Below are 16,073 nucleotides of genomic sequence, written 5' to 3' on the forward strand. Positions count from 1 at the left end.
ATATTCAAGTTTCACTAGAATGCAGGGTTTTGGTCAAGAGCCGGCCTCGAGCTGCAGCCTTGGATGGATTGTTCTTCTCTGTGTGAAGTGCTGCATTCATTATTTTAGTTAACTTGTTTCTGCTCTAATGTTGTTTTTAACACTTGCAGCTATTCTCAAATGAATGATTCCATGTTGTTTTGTTTTTTTTACTTTTTTCAAGCAGTGACATTTAAAAAAAAATGTTTCTGCTCCTGCAACACGGTAGAAATATAACACTAATTACAGAGCATCTCACAAAATAATTCTCATCTCTGCAAATGAGCGTGGAGACTAGCAGGAACCTGCTGGACCGACAAGATGATGGATCACTGCACTCAAGCAGCAGAGAGAGGGAGACGACTGGTAGTAATTTAAAATCATCCTCATCATGACATATTCATGTCGGTGTCAGGTTAAGTAATACATATTTGAGTGTCAACAAGAATTAATAACTCAAATAAGCCGCGGCTCTCAATGTCTCATGTCTCATGTGAAAGATCAAAGTGCGCTGACAGGTGGTCATTATATAAATGATATGTTTTGGTCTGTGTGCATACCGTGATGTATGAGGTCATCAGATCATCATGTGAGCCCGAGCCGCTACATGCTAACGACGCCGGTCGACTACCAGCTGTCTAAACATGATGTCACGCACCTGTGCTCTGGTGTAAGCACTCGCATAACACAGATTCCAGCGCTACACTGGCGAGTGTTATTCTGTGTGAAGTCAGCCAGTGGAGGGCGATGTGGAGGGCAAAGGGCAAGGGCGTAAAAATGGTCAACTTGGGGACAGACTTGCAAATCTGCTGTGAGTAAGAAACGGTGGTCCCCATGGATACAGACGGATAATTGGCACAAGACTTGCTTATTTACTTTGCCACGGAGGTTATATTTCCACCTCTGTCCATTTGTGTAGGTGTGTTTGAAAGCAAGATGTTGTAAGAACTACTGGAGGCATTACCACAAAACTCAAACTTTTGTATAAACTTATTTTAACATTGTGATTTCTCCAGAAAACAATTTGTGTACCTTATGAAAACTTAATGCAGCTTGATCGAAATTAGGGGGAAGTGTTGGGCCTTGAGGGAGGTTTGCACTCTTCTGAGTTACATTGTTTATTGGTTTGTTTGTTTATACGTGTTTGCAATTTGGTGCAGATCCCATTAATAATCTGAATCCAGTGAATACAATATGGTTTCATAAGGGGACTGCTGGGCCTTGGGGAAGGTCTCCAGTGCCATTCTAGTTCAGCTGATAACAAACCTTATATTATCTACTGTTATATAGTACATCTATAGATCTAACACCATCTAAAACATATGTAAATAGATGAAAATAGATGTAAACTATTTTAATTGACAAATGGATCATTTTAGCTTAAAATTCAGTCTTGACCCCTGAAAGAGCAGTTGACAAGCCAATGTCACCTCAAGATTCATTACCTCCGACAAGGAGATTATGTTTTCATTGCCATCTGTTGTATGACCCAATGAAGAACACATAAAATGTTATAGATTTTATTGATACCGCAACTCCATCTGGCACAAACTGGATAGTTACAGGAAGTGGAGATGTGTCGTCCATCATCACTCTCTCTCCCTCAGCAGCGGTGCACATGGACCAGTGTGTGCATGACAAAAAGTTTAATATTCAAGTGTTGGCTTCATAGAACATGACATATGCTGATGTTACAGAGACACAGAGTGAGTGGAATTGGCAATAGGCTCATTAGAAAGCGGTTGGTGGAGATCTCATTAGTTTTGACCATTTCATCGTTAGACCAGGGATTAATTATTTATCTGGCCATCAGGCATAGAAAGGCTCAGTCTAGCCCCTTCTCCCTGTTAATCCCACTGGTCCTGTTATCAAGGGTTTGACTGACACTGCCACAGGTGTGACTGTATGAATGTGGGACCTCACCTGCTCGACCTTGGCGTAAGTGGAATACTAAGAGGACGCTCGGCATCAATGGAAATCCAGCTTCCTCTACTGGGACAAAGGGGAGATTTGATCACGGTTCCTCTCTCTCCCTGCCACCATATTTTTAACACTCGGAAAAATACACATAAGCCAGCAGCTTTCCAGCGTCCTGCCCTCTTAACTTTGTGTCAGGTCTTTAGGGTTATCCGGGTAATCCTCCTCAGCTGCCTGACCCAGAATCTTCTCCCTGCCGTGCCAATGTCCACGCTGCCTCCTGACCTCTGTCTCGTGTTTCATCTTTGACCCCGATTATCATGAAGTGACATTTCAAGTACGAGGCTGGAAGAACTCTGGGTCATTTCTTTTAATAAACTTCCATCAGATGTGCCTGCTGGCTCAGGAGCACACACTCATACAGGAGAGTTTCCACCCTTACATTGTTAGGTCTCATCTGCAGCTTGTAACTAAACCTCAATTTTTAAGCCTTCAGCTCTGGTTTCTCTCCGTCTCAGTCATCTACTCAGTAGGTTTTTGTTTTTACAACATAAAAGGCAAATTAAGTGCTCTACAAAGGCCTGGAAACACATAAGAAATAAAACACTAAAGATAATAGAATTACAAGGCCGAGAAATAAAAAAACGAGGGATTCAAGGTGCTTTATGGAAGTATAAAAAATATTTAGCATGAAGATATTAAAATTAAATGTAAACTATTAAAAAGCAAAAACAAGAAGATAAATAATTGATTTCAATAATAGTAGGGGAAGCATTTTCATCAACAAACAAGACGGCTGTTGTAGGTTTGGCTAGATCTGTTAAATTAACTAGAAACAGTGTTAAACTATCTTCCTATCACACTGTGGTCGTCACACATTTAGTCGTTCTGATTGGTTGACCGTTGATGAATCACGCCCCTTGAAAATAAAGAGAGGTTCCAGACCCATGTTGCAACACAAGGCTATAAAATCAAAGTTTATCTTAATTAATAGTCACTTGCCAGCCAGAGATTTTATTATATTTAGTATTTTTTGTTAGATTATATTTATTTAAGCCAAATTTAGTGGACTAAAAGCATTGTCAGGGAAAGTCTGTGGCTGATGCACAACTTGAACCTAATATCTGGGCTGGACCACACATCAACAACAGTGGGTCGACAGTAGAGTGCACCCCGGGCCACATTCTTCTGTGCAAACCTGTTCGAGCCCGAGAGAAAACTAACCAAGCCTGACTGGATCCCGACGATCTTTCAGCCCGACCCGAGCCCGATGCAGTTAAAAATATACCCTGTATCATCACACGCATGGTTATTGCTTCTTTATTCCATTACCACATGTTCTATAGGATGTAGCCTGATATGTTAATATCCTCAAATTAAAAGATTGATATTTACACGCTTCAAACATCAAAATACTAAACATATAGGTATAAAAATAAAGATACATAAAATATGAAGCCATTTCTCAGTAAAAACAATCTTCTAACAATATTAGAACTGATTTAACAGAAATATTGAGTATTAAATACTTTTATACAGGTACCAGAAATCCATACTTCCTACCTCCTCTTGTTTTGGGCAAACGGAACATCCCACCTGAGACAATACCAAGTCACTCAATGCATAGGGGCGTAAAGTTGGCTTCCCCCGCTTCTGTTTCCACTCCCTCTACATAAATATCGTAAATTGTTGCTCTGGCCCTGCGGGTAATCCGTCCCGAGCACAGACTATTGAGAATAGTTTATATAAAAATCCAACTTTCTCCCTGATTTTCTCATTTGCTGTTGTAGGTCATAGAGAAGCAGCCATATTAAATATATTAAAATGGCTGCTTCTTAGACCGTTTCATAAGCAGTTCAAAACTCCTTGTAGGGGCTTTAGAGAATAAGAGAGAGAAGTCTGTATCTTAGTGTCATTACACAGCTATACTTTGAAGTAACCTACTTTTCCCCCCTTCTCCAATCACATGAATCTTTTGCACAAAGTATCAGTGTCCCCTTGGTTTTACTGTGATATTGCACATCAGTAGTATCCACACACATTCTGCTGAGGGAGAAATAAGCTGAGGGGGGGGGGGGGGGTAATGACCGAGTCTATCCTAGATGTTATCATGCCCTCTAATGCTAACTGCAGGAAATCGAGCAGAAACACACACAGTCGTGTCTTAATAACTTAACTCATTACATTGCACTGGATAACATTCATTTCCTGGACAGTTTATCAAACATTAACTTTAGATGGATAGACAGATAGATACTTTATTGATCACAAGGAAATTTAGGATTGATCCCAAGGGAAATTGGCTAACTGCCATTACACTCACGATCAATAGACAAGTTGAAGAATGATATTGTGTGAAGTGACTAGTTTGCGTTTTTCTTGGACAAACTGATCCTTGTTACATTTGCTGATTCATTCCAGTGGCCTTGACCCAGTGAAGATCCATCACCACTCTCTCCCCATTAGATCAGGTAGCCCTCACAGCAACAATATAAAATGTTAATGTGGAGCACTGCACTTGAAAGACCTGTACAAGAACAGAAACCGTGCCCATGCATTATTAAACTCACTGTGTAAGAATCTGTTTATTTCAATTCGACCTAAAGTGGAAGTAAATCCATCTGAACACCATCTTTGCAAAGTTCCATTTGCAGCTTCAACACTTCATTTACTTTGAGGCATAATCAGCAACTCACTTCCATTTATCTTCTTTTGTTTCTTTTCCCTTTTGATTTAATTTCGGGAGAACTTTCCAAGCCATGCTCATCACAGCAGGAGGTTAACTGTGAAAACTACAGTGAGCAGCGTGTGCTTAACTTATGTAAATTGATTTGTGTCTTTGAACTGATATATATATTTGCTGAAAACAGTCATTCGCCTGGATAGATACACAGGGATTTTTTTTTACATAAATATAAATGCACAGACTGTCCTGGCCTCACTGCCTCTAATCCACCAGATATAATAAAAAGCATAAAAAGAGCAGAGGTGTCAGGACTGTTGTACATGAACTTCATATCATCCTTGTGGCTTTTAAAAACACCACAGGGCACATCTGGATCAGAGCAGACAAATAATGAAAAGAGAAATATTGTCATAATAACAAAGATATCTATTTTTTTGTCCGCTTTAAATGTGTGGGCGCAGTTTAATAGAAACGCCGGTGGACGATGTCGCAAGTTTGGCTGAAAAAGTCGGATAACCTGCCAATACCTTGGTAAGTGAGACATGCGATACCAGTAAACTGCAAACACGGCAGGGACTGAATTAAATTCAAGAACGTTGAGGACTTGGACTAGCAATCAATAATAGCGAGCCAGTTAATTTTGCCTCATAACACTGTGTATATAGATGGATGACACCTCCCAGCTTCCTCCCGCTATCCACAAATGTCCACAGATATGAAAACTGCCATCTTGCGGCGAGGGCAACATTTGGACCCAGAGTTTATGTGTTAGCTCTGCGAGGACGGAGCCACGGAGCAGAAAGCAGCTTATGATATTTCGCCCCATTTTACAGTATAAATCGCCCTAAGAATTACCTAAACAACAGAAATAACACAAATTATTCCAGGTACATTTTGACTTTTTAGATCTGCCACATGTCCAGTCCACTAACATGGAGGAGGCAGGGTTTATGACCTATATTAATGTATATCCAGGCACCTGTGGGTTGAATGAGACGCTGCGACTTCACTTCTGGGAGCCGTCATGTCGTCCATCTCTTTAAACGACCTGTGGTTTCTCTCTGTTGACTCGTCTCTATTTTAATCTGCTAGATAATTAACTTTTCGAACATTTCAGTCATATTCAATTGAACTATTTGAAATCTTCTACTTAGAGCCACATCGCATTTGCGTCTCCGAGAGATTACTACAGACAGAGCTCATTTCCATCGATTTATTTATGTACTTAGCGATTCAGTGGAGGCCTGAAATGAAGCAAACCTAAATTAGATGAAGAGCCATCAGCGGTTAAGCCCCCTCATCACTTGATTGAGGAAACATAATCTATGTAAGATTTCTGTGGACCATCCTCCTCCTACAGACACACACACATGCACATTTATACACTTTCCGCACAATAGCCCACACACACTCCCGCTGTCCAGAGCTGTCTGGCGAGGATTAGCGATTAAAAGGCTGGGGGCGTGGGAACCACTGCCTCTCCCAGTGTTTTTCACATTTAAATCAGGTCTCCCTATGGAAAATGACATCAGTGCAGTTCAAAGAATGATCAGGTTTTTCTCTCAAAGAATGCCCGACTCCGGGATTTGCAGCAGGTCGTTCCCCTAAACTTCTGAGGAGGCGTGAGGTTAACAGGTCACATCACTGATGAGTTTCAAAGAGTTTTGAATGCTCGTGTGTGGAGTTGTACTAACTAACAATGAGAAAAGTTGCATTCGTTTTGGGTGGTCACTTGAGGCCAGTGGAGGTTACTTATTAATGAGTCAAACTAAACAGAAACTCAAACTATAGAATGCATATTAAGATAGAGTGAGAGCTCCCAAAAATTGAAGTCAAAGCATCTTGATCGCCGCCTGGTTGGTGGCTGCAGTATAGTTCATAATATACAACATCCATATTAGCTAATGGACCAAAGTTGAATTATCAAAATTTGTTTTGTTTGTTCAAATGCCAATTGTACCATAACACTTTGTTTCATTCATTATTTGATGCTATATCAGGTTGAGACGTCATGATGGTTTGCAGAGACCGACGTCCGATTGGTCAAGCACGTGTACTGTGTGCATCTCTAAGAATTCTCCATCTCCAAGTAACGTTATTGGCCCAAGATGGCAGTGTTCATATTCTGGATATTTTGGCTTAATTTCTGGATAGCGAGAGAAAGTTGGAGACGTGCTATATATATATATATATATTGTATTGAAATTGGGGGCAAATGAGGTGCTGATAATGAAAGCCATCCATCAAATCAAGTAAAAACTGGATAAACTACATAGTGCTTGGATTCTAAATGATATTTGGTTTGTTTTAAATAAAGCAACTGACCCGGCTTGTCATGTCCTGGACCTATCTTTGTATCGACCGGCTTTACAGAATCGAGATTCTTCAAATTAAGTGCGTGACTGAGTGAGGAACTATATATCTTATGAAACTGCCTGACTTTCCCTTTAACTAGATGCTTGCAATCTAACAGCACAGAGTTCTAGGTAATTGAGGGAAACAGTCTCAATCGAATTTTCCCCATGACCCTTCTGGTCTCCGTCATCTTCTTATCCATCAGCTGCTAAACCAACAAGCCTTTTCTAAATCCAATCTTCTGCTTTAAAACACAAGACAACATTCTGTGTTTATATTCCTTCAGCTCGCTCCACCTGCTTCCCCGTTCTCTCCCGTCCTCCTGAGAATTTTGTGACCTACTTTGAGAAGAAGCTATTCAAGGCGATCGTCTCTGCTTTAACTGCACTCAATCTCCTCCTTTAACCCGGCAGACGTTGACTCAACGTGTCACTCACAAGCCACAGTATAAAAAAATTAACTAAATACTGTGTGCTGATTACCCCCTAGCTTTGATCTTTTGCCATACATTCGAAAATTCAGGAATTGATTATACTGCTACTAACAATAAAGTCTTGATCAGAGTAGAATGAAAACTTACAGGTAAATTTCACCTCAAGTTCTCAAGTTGTACTTTTTAAAGGAGACACATGATGCTCAGTAACAGGTTTTTGTGTATGTTAAAGGTTACGGACACTCCCACACATTTTCCGCAGGATACCCAACAGAGTTCGATATCCACCATGTACTGGGAGCTCGGATTAAAAGTGCAAATACAGGTTTGCATCCCCTGCTTGAAAAAGCATGCAGTTGTGCAAAGATCAATAATACATTTATAAATCAGGACCATCTCCAAAAAATCAAACCATTGTTTTTCTTGGTGCAGACCAGCGCTGTGTTAACAAGTGGGAGAGTCAGGACAAGGTTATGTTGAATGTGAGAGTGAAGAGGTACAAACACTGGCAGAGTTTTACAGAAGAAAAACTGGTTATATAACACAACAACCTATGCCTCCATTGGAAGTATATTGACAAACCTTAAAAAGTCTGGTACTGTAGCACCAGCAATTCTCTGTTCCTCCTTTTCTTTGGCTTTGACATAGATTTTTTTTTTTTTTTTTGCACTGGCCCCTCAATTACCCACACCGGCTTTTGTTTACCTTTGAGAAGTTATTTCAACAAAGAAAATGGAAAGGCCCCTTTTACAAAGAACACTTTCAAGATAACGCTCATAAGCTCCGTGCAATCCTCTGCTTGGCTTTAGAAACGTGCCGAGGGAGAAAATGTGAGGAGGAAGGAGAAAGTGGCACAGGGACGCGAGAAGGAACAGATCGAGACAGATATTCCACTAAATGGAAATATTTCCAAACTGGCAGTATCAAGAAGACAGCAGAGAAACGGGGGGGGAAGAGCCACGCTCAAGTGTGACCTATTGATCAGGCCTCGCGGCGCATCCCACGGTGGAGCTTAGACGACCCGTTTAGGCAGAGCGAGCGGACAGCAGGAGCAGAGAGATAGTGGATTTACCGATGGCAGACAAGCAAGTCCCTGGGGAAAACGTGACAACAGCTATGACTTGCAATTACCGCGGTAGCCAGTCGGAGGGGTCTGAAGCTCGGGAGGTCGTTCAGCGCCGAGGAAGAGGATGAGCGAGTTTCCTCTGGACCGCAGGCGGCGTTCACATGATGTAACCGTGGACTGAATAGAGGTGGTGGAGACATTCTCCCATACGTCTCTGCACATCCGCTGTCAGCCTCATTAGTGTTAATGCCATGTATGTGCTCATCATTTGTGCTGCTCGGTGATGTATTAATATATAATGCACTGATAACCTTTACCATTATGACAGGAGAGGTTACAGTATGTCATCGTGTAGCACTAGAGTTCTACAGTAATCGTGCACATTGTGTTCAGTAGCAGCAGTGAAATTCAAAACCTTAGCAGAATAGATCATTGTTGGCTTATCGCTCAAAGTTCTCATCGACCCTGAAATAACAAAACATAATTGATTTTTACTATTGATGGCAAGTTGAAGATACGTGTGACTGCAAAGTGTTCATTATTGACTAACACATTACAAGAAGTTCGAATGACAGAAAAAAAAAGCTGTGAAACGAGCGTTAAATCTGAGGGTTGAATAAAACATAACACAGGATAAGGTTGCATGTACCGAAATAAAAAAGTGAGGGGGAGGTGTTTCTTTCATGTCTTTTTCAAAACACGTTGTGGGTATTTTTAGTGTTTTCTGTACTAACGAAGCAGAGAAAAAAAACCAAGGTATGTTGAGTTAAACTTTCTCGTCTCATCAAGTCCCCGTGAACCCGTCTGCAGAAGTGAGCACAGGCTGCTATGGTTACCTGGGGTTTAACAGATCTCTGCAGGGATTCACAGCGAGATCCACGAAAAAAGAACGGCTGTAAGCGGGAAAAACATAATGACTCTTTTTATCATGAGAATTTGAACCATTATGTCAATTAAATTTGTTTCAGTAAATTCTTATTTTATGCCATTCATGTGTGCGGAAAGCTGAGAGGATAAAAACATAATCTACGAGCTCAAACTGAGAAGGGGGATTGAAAACTTTCTTGTGCATTTCCAGTGAATAACTAAGATCAGAATGAAGGATGTGCCCTCTTTGGAAAATGAGTCAGTATTGAGGAGCTCTCACAAACTTATAATAATAATCATTTATAATCTTTAATTGTATTTAATTATATTACTAAAATAAATCCATCCCTGATCATATAATATATTAAATGATATATATTGTGAAACACAATCGTTAAATGGTAAAAGTGCATTTCTCTATACAAACTTGATTGAAGCTAAAATATTTCTTAACCATGTGAAAATATGTTATTATTAAATTGTAAAAGCTTTAAAAAAAACAAAACAATCAATCATTTCAAAACTTCAATTCATTTTATCATTTGTGTATTTATTTCAATTCAATTACATCTATCGCTCTTGAAAATGAAATTAATGGAACGTGTTTAAATCCGTTTATAAAAATGTTACATCAATCAGACTCAGAGACAATCATCAGATAATGGTCGGCTGGTCTGAAGCAATATCACGGTTATTAAGTGCTTTTCGTGGCTGGTTCATCATCATATCTCCAGTTGGTAAATGGAGGCTGTATAGCAGCATGTGACATTTTGACCTTGGTGCAAGTGAATCAGCTTCAGTGCAATAAAGCGCACGTGTTAAAAAATGCAATTTCAGGTAGTTTTATTGAATCAAAACTGCATTCACACAGATAATGGTTTATCTTTTGTTGTGGGTTAAAATGAGAGTATTTTATTCTGTTATTTTTCTTATTAAAGTGTTTTATTTGCTCACAGAAACAATGATAAAGCGAATATCAAATCAAATGTGCACTCACCTCGCTCATCCATCGCGTGTGCTGCCAGATCCACAGAACTATAAAACAAAATCTCATCAGCCGTGGAACATACCTGTGCAACACACAACACACAACACGACATCCCTGTGTGAGCTGCCTCACAGCTGATGAGACGGAGAGATGAGCGGACAGTTTATTTTGAGGGTCACTCTATTCCCCTCTTAATAACCTGGATCAGACCTCATATCGGAAAATGTCATGAGCTCATCTCCTCCACTTGGCTCACAAAGAAACTCAGTGAATGTCAGCTCACCTCAGTTCCCCGCAGTTACACTCCTGTTTAAGTGTGTGTATTACAAATCAATGAAAGTGTGACATTTACAGTATAAGCTGGTGGAAGAGGAGATAACGACATGGTCTCTGTTTCCCAAAAGCTAAAGATCTAACTCTAAAGATTATCTCAGTCAGGGGCTCGAGGTTTCCTCCGCTGCTGGACATGGTTTCTGGGCGGGATGGAGCGGTGGTGAAGGTCGTTTGCAAATAACCTTAGCCATTTTTCGTTTACAACATCTGGACAGACTGGACACTACAGTGACCCGCTATCAGGAAGTGCTAACCTCAGCAGCAGACAAGAAGTGAAATATAAGGAATAAAACTAAACTCGCAATGTTTCTACGCTTGTAAACATTGGTAATGCTAACTCTGGCTATGAAGCAAACACTTAAATTAGGCTCTTGCTAAAGCTAACCACACCTCTGAAATTTTAATGTTATTCAAGTCCAGCTACCTATCGGACTGTTGTCTTAATGTGTCTCACATTTACTTGCTAGTTTGCAATGAACACAACAACACTGTAGCTTTGTGATGGAACTTAATCGGCTCACTTAGGTTCAAAGCCTGAATTTAAGTGAGATGGTTTGGTCTATAGATGATTTCCCTCACTAATAGTACCAGCTTGTCCCGAACTCGCTGTTGCTGCAGCTGGACACAGAGAAAGTTTGAATGCCCCTTGGTTTTTCAACATATAGGCTACCGTCATTTATTAGGGTTCAGTTGGAGCATGACAACTCTTTGTCTTGTCGGGTGCTGGCGTCTTTACCTGGTTCCTGGTTTGCCAAAGTGCATTGACACCATGGAAAGTTTGGCCTGAGAAGGATCCACTTATTTTAGCCTTAGTTTCCAAGTTTGTTGGCCATCTTTGGAATGCGGATAATCGTGCCCCTGTGACGCAATCAGCCTTTAAAGCCTGAGTTGAGACACAGCTTGTGTGTTCGCTGAGCCTCAGACTCAAAGCAGAACTCAACAGAAACTTCTGATGTTTCTGTTGTTTCTCATCTCTCCGTTCCTATGGCAACAGAAGGTTCAGCCAGCTGCTGGTGAGATAATATTTCTCTTTCCAATTAGAAAAACATTTTAATAATGGTTTAGTTAGTTTTCAAATTGTTCAAACTCTGGCACAGAGAACAATTATTCATATTAGACCTCTGTGCAAACAACAAACGAACATCCTAACTATAATCTGCATGAATTGATTTCCCCATGAAAAATGTAGCTCACGCTTCACATATTTATACAGCCAACAACATTTATATGGAGGTGTCTTTTTGGATCCATTTTCTGGCAATGGATCCTCAGTTTGATGGCAGGTTGTGTTCATACAGTGGGTTTGTCAGAACTATAAAGTTTAAAACTAATGGGAAATTGAAAAGTTGTAAGATAATTCAATATGGGTTCATTACCTCAGTCTCAGTCTTTCTTTTACTTTAATTACATGACACCGTACCAGATGATTGACATGTTAATGCAAATGCCTGGCGCTATATATGCAACTCATTCTATAAGCATGCTCAATTTGTTTTCATTAAATTCATAGGGCTGAGGAATGCAATTATATGTATATTTGACAGCGAGAAGCTTTTCTGCTCATGTTTAAGTATGAATTGTGTTCATACCGATTCCCATACTGATTGTAGTTTGTATTCATTAGGTGCACGACAATCTCACATATTTCTAATTTCAGCAGGAGCACACTCCCTGGCTGCTGTTGTTTTGACAGGGTTTTTGATGGTGTAAATTGATACAGGGTAAAAAAAAAAAAAGGAAGGTCACATTACTCTAGTTTATTATTGACAGGTCTGTGCTCACAAGCATGATTTATATATGTTCCCCCAGCTTAAACTGGCTTAAATCAAATGGTACGGTCTGGGTTTTTATGACTGGGTTAAGGTTCTGAAGTTTGAAAGTCCTCAGGTCGGTGTTTCTTCCCAAGGAATTTGAAAAGGGAGTGTGATAGGAATGTGATGGATCACTTTGTGGACCTTGTCTTATGATCAAGCGTCATTTAGAGGGAGTCGGGGAGGGGGGGCGGGGGGGGGGCTCTTAGATGTTGTTCACTCACCTCTGTCCAACCGTTTCCATTCCTGGAGGATAAAGTCACCATAACTCGTCATAGCAGTCAGAAGGTGAGAAAGCTCTTCAAATTTATTAAAAAATATTGTTGTGAAGATTTCATCATTAAATATTCATATTTTTTGGATACACACTATATATCAGCATATTCAGAACAGTTATAATAATCTGTTGTGTTTTCCAGTATGATTCCCCTACATTTATCGCAGAAGTCCCTCTTGGCTTCTGATTGGACAGTTTTTACAAGGACATGTTGCCGTGAGTCTGCTCGGTGGAAACGGGAGGAGATCAGTAAATCCCTGTCAAGAAGTTTCCTGTTTCCCTCCTGCAGCAGTAATCCAAGCAGCACACATTGAAGCCACTCGTTTCATGTAGATCAAACGTGACTCCAACTCATGCATCTGCAAAAACAACAAAAAGGAAAAGAGCCTGAGGGAAAACAACACTCAGTTACACACTCACACACACACACAATGGAAGGTCGTCACCCTGACTTCAAAACCATAGGCTGAATATAAAAATGAACGACTGTTACATATTTTACTTTTTAATGCCATAACCCCTGCCTTTGTTTATTCTTTAATCAATTAATAAGGTGCTCAACCTTATATGAAAACTACAAATAGAATCATAATGCATGTACTGTACGTCAGTACACTATGAGGCCTCTACTTCGTTTATTTGTTCATTATGTGCAGGAGAACTGGAGGGCGAATCATTTGTGGTTCTAATTTGAGTCTCGCCCAAAGTCTCACTTCATCAAAGCACATGGATCAAAGCCGCCAGCTGTCGAATTCACCTCAGAGATTGTTGACATCGTGAAGTAAGTGCTGAATAACAGCAGTTCGATACCAACTTTCTTAAATCGAGTATCCCATTAAGATTTATTGTTGTTGAGTTGTAACATCTGTCTTTGGGTTATTCTTGACTTTATTTATTTACATGTGTCCTCTGTGTGGGACGACCGACTGACCTTGAAGCCCCAGCACTCTGTGAGCAGACCTGACTGACTGACTGTGGAGATGCGTATCACGTATGGATTTCTGCGAGGCCCCGCAGTCTTATTGGAGCTGGAGATCATCCTCGCTAAAGACTCTCTGCTTCATCATAACTTTAGGCAGGAGTTCTCATGCGGTAAATCAGATACGGGCTCGTGCATTCGACCCTGAAGTGATCAATGTGAGTCATGTGATGCTTGGGGCTCGTTCACCTCTCCCCAAAACTGTTCATTAGATACGAACTGTGCAGGACATTATGTACAAATGGATGCATTTTTTTTTGAGTCGAAATTGTGAAATATACTCGATAATGATTTCACTCTCAATGCAAATGCAGCAAGCTTTGCCACACAGTCTTTTTTTTTTACTGTCTCACACAACCTGTCCTCCTCCAAGGTCGTTCTAAAGCAACATTGGTCTGTAGAAAATGAGTCTGTAGAACATGTTAAAGACAAAAGGGTGAGAAAGACGGAGGGAAGCTGCTTGAACAAAGTGTGAATGTAGAGTACAGGATGTAGTAAGAGGTTTTTATTTTCCCTTTTACAGATAATATATCCAGGATCCAGGTGAACTGGAGCCAAATTGCTGATTTCCAGCAATTTGGGCATTTGAGCCAGGCTCCCCCACTGCCCCTCCACCCTTCGCCTCTGTTCTGAGCACAAATACACAAAACAGAAACAGAGTTAAGCTCATCCTGCTTCCTTTGTTTCCCAAATGGAAACAAAGCTGTGTATTTAAACTAGGGTATTGAATATCATTATACCTCGAAATTACCCAGTGACCACATGTGACCTGCTGTTATTCGTGGAGTTTCCCTTTCAAATGGTGGAAATAGTCTGTGAATGTATTTGTCTTCTTGCTGAAGATTTTAAACTAAAAATCTCCCAGGAAATTAGTAAAGTAATGATTGGAGAGATGTAATAATTAAGTAGTGAGTGTTCTTTTTATTTCTTCTTTCCCATTTAGTTAAATGTCCCAAAACCCTGGAAATTTATCATGGGACCTCCAGGCTCAGCACTAGTGACCCAGACTATAATTAACATTTAGCCTGTTTCAAGTCCCTGTGTTACTTGCTTCACGACGAGGTTGCTGCCCTGTTACTTGGGCGAGGACAATTTGATTTGCTACAAATTCAACGTGTTAAGAAAACTGGCAAGAGCCTGTGTCTTGGCCCATTTCTCTTTTCTTTGGAAACCAGACTCCGAGCTATTTATGTCCTCCTCTTCGTGTGACATCGTTTAAAACACTGAGAGTGTTTACATCCAAAGAAAACTTTTAGCTGATGGTATTTTATATATTGAACATGATGTGTCTAACAAAACTGAAAGGGACAGTATGACAGGTTCAAACAAATATATTAAAGTACCACAACAAACAGTGGGAGGCGTAAAATGTTGTGTACTTCATTTGAATCATTGAAACCCTGGGGTGTGTTTTACAAGTACTCAGTCCGACAGTGTGGGCCGTTTGTCAGTGGGGGGGGGGGGATAAACTGAGTGTGGCTGTCGGTCTCCCCTGATGTTCTGATGGTATCACACTGAATCCTGTGAGTTCCTGTGAGATCAGAAGTTCTGACGTTAGTGGAGCGAGCAGGATAATCTCAGTTGTTGTCTGTGGAGACACAGCTTTACTACATCTCTGTCCGTGAGCTCAACATCAGACTTCAGTGTATGTGTGTATATATATTAATCTTTGTAGGAAAGTAACTATGACAAACCTTGTTGACACAACAATTCATAGCTGGATGTTCTGTAGCTCGAGAGCCAGAAACCTTCAGTTTTTAATTCTATGACAAATCCCCCCAAACAAATTATCGTTTGTGAGATGCACTAAATTTGCAAGAAAAATTAAAAATATCTTCAAAGAAAAAACAAAAAACACTGAGAAAATGTTTTTTCTATGTAGCACAGGCCAGTTTATTTATTGTATTGATCTCATGTAATCCAGCCCATGGCAGATGGATATATATAGAACCTATGAATGAATTGTCTTTGTCATGTGCACTTTTCCAAGTAAGCAAGTATAACATCTTCTAGAAATCTGAAATGAAGCCTTAAATTAAAGTTTTGCTGAGATCCTTCTGGTAGCTTCTCCCTTCTTCACAGGACTTTGTGGGCACCTTCCCGACCACAGCTTCTCTTGTCAAGTTACTCAGTTTGGCTAAACGGAAAAAAGAGTCCTGGTGACTCTAAAACTTCACAATTATCGAAGCGAGCTCACATTGACTGCATGTGTAATATGGTTGATCGGTGCATTAACCACCGTAATATCAGTCAGAATTGATTTGTATTACTATCCAGGTCAATATGAGGCCAGCCTGTGATGAGAAACTATTTTATCTTGTGAATGTAAAGCTCTCTGACCCT

Source organism: Limanda limanda, chromosome 2, assembly GCF_963576545.1.
Source record: "Limanda limanda chromosome 2, fLimLim1.1, whole genome shotgun sequence".
Classification (NCBI taxonomy): Eukaryota; Metazoa; Chordata; class Actinopteri; order Pleuronectiformes; family Pleuronectidae; genus Limanda; species Limanda limanda.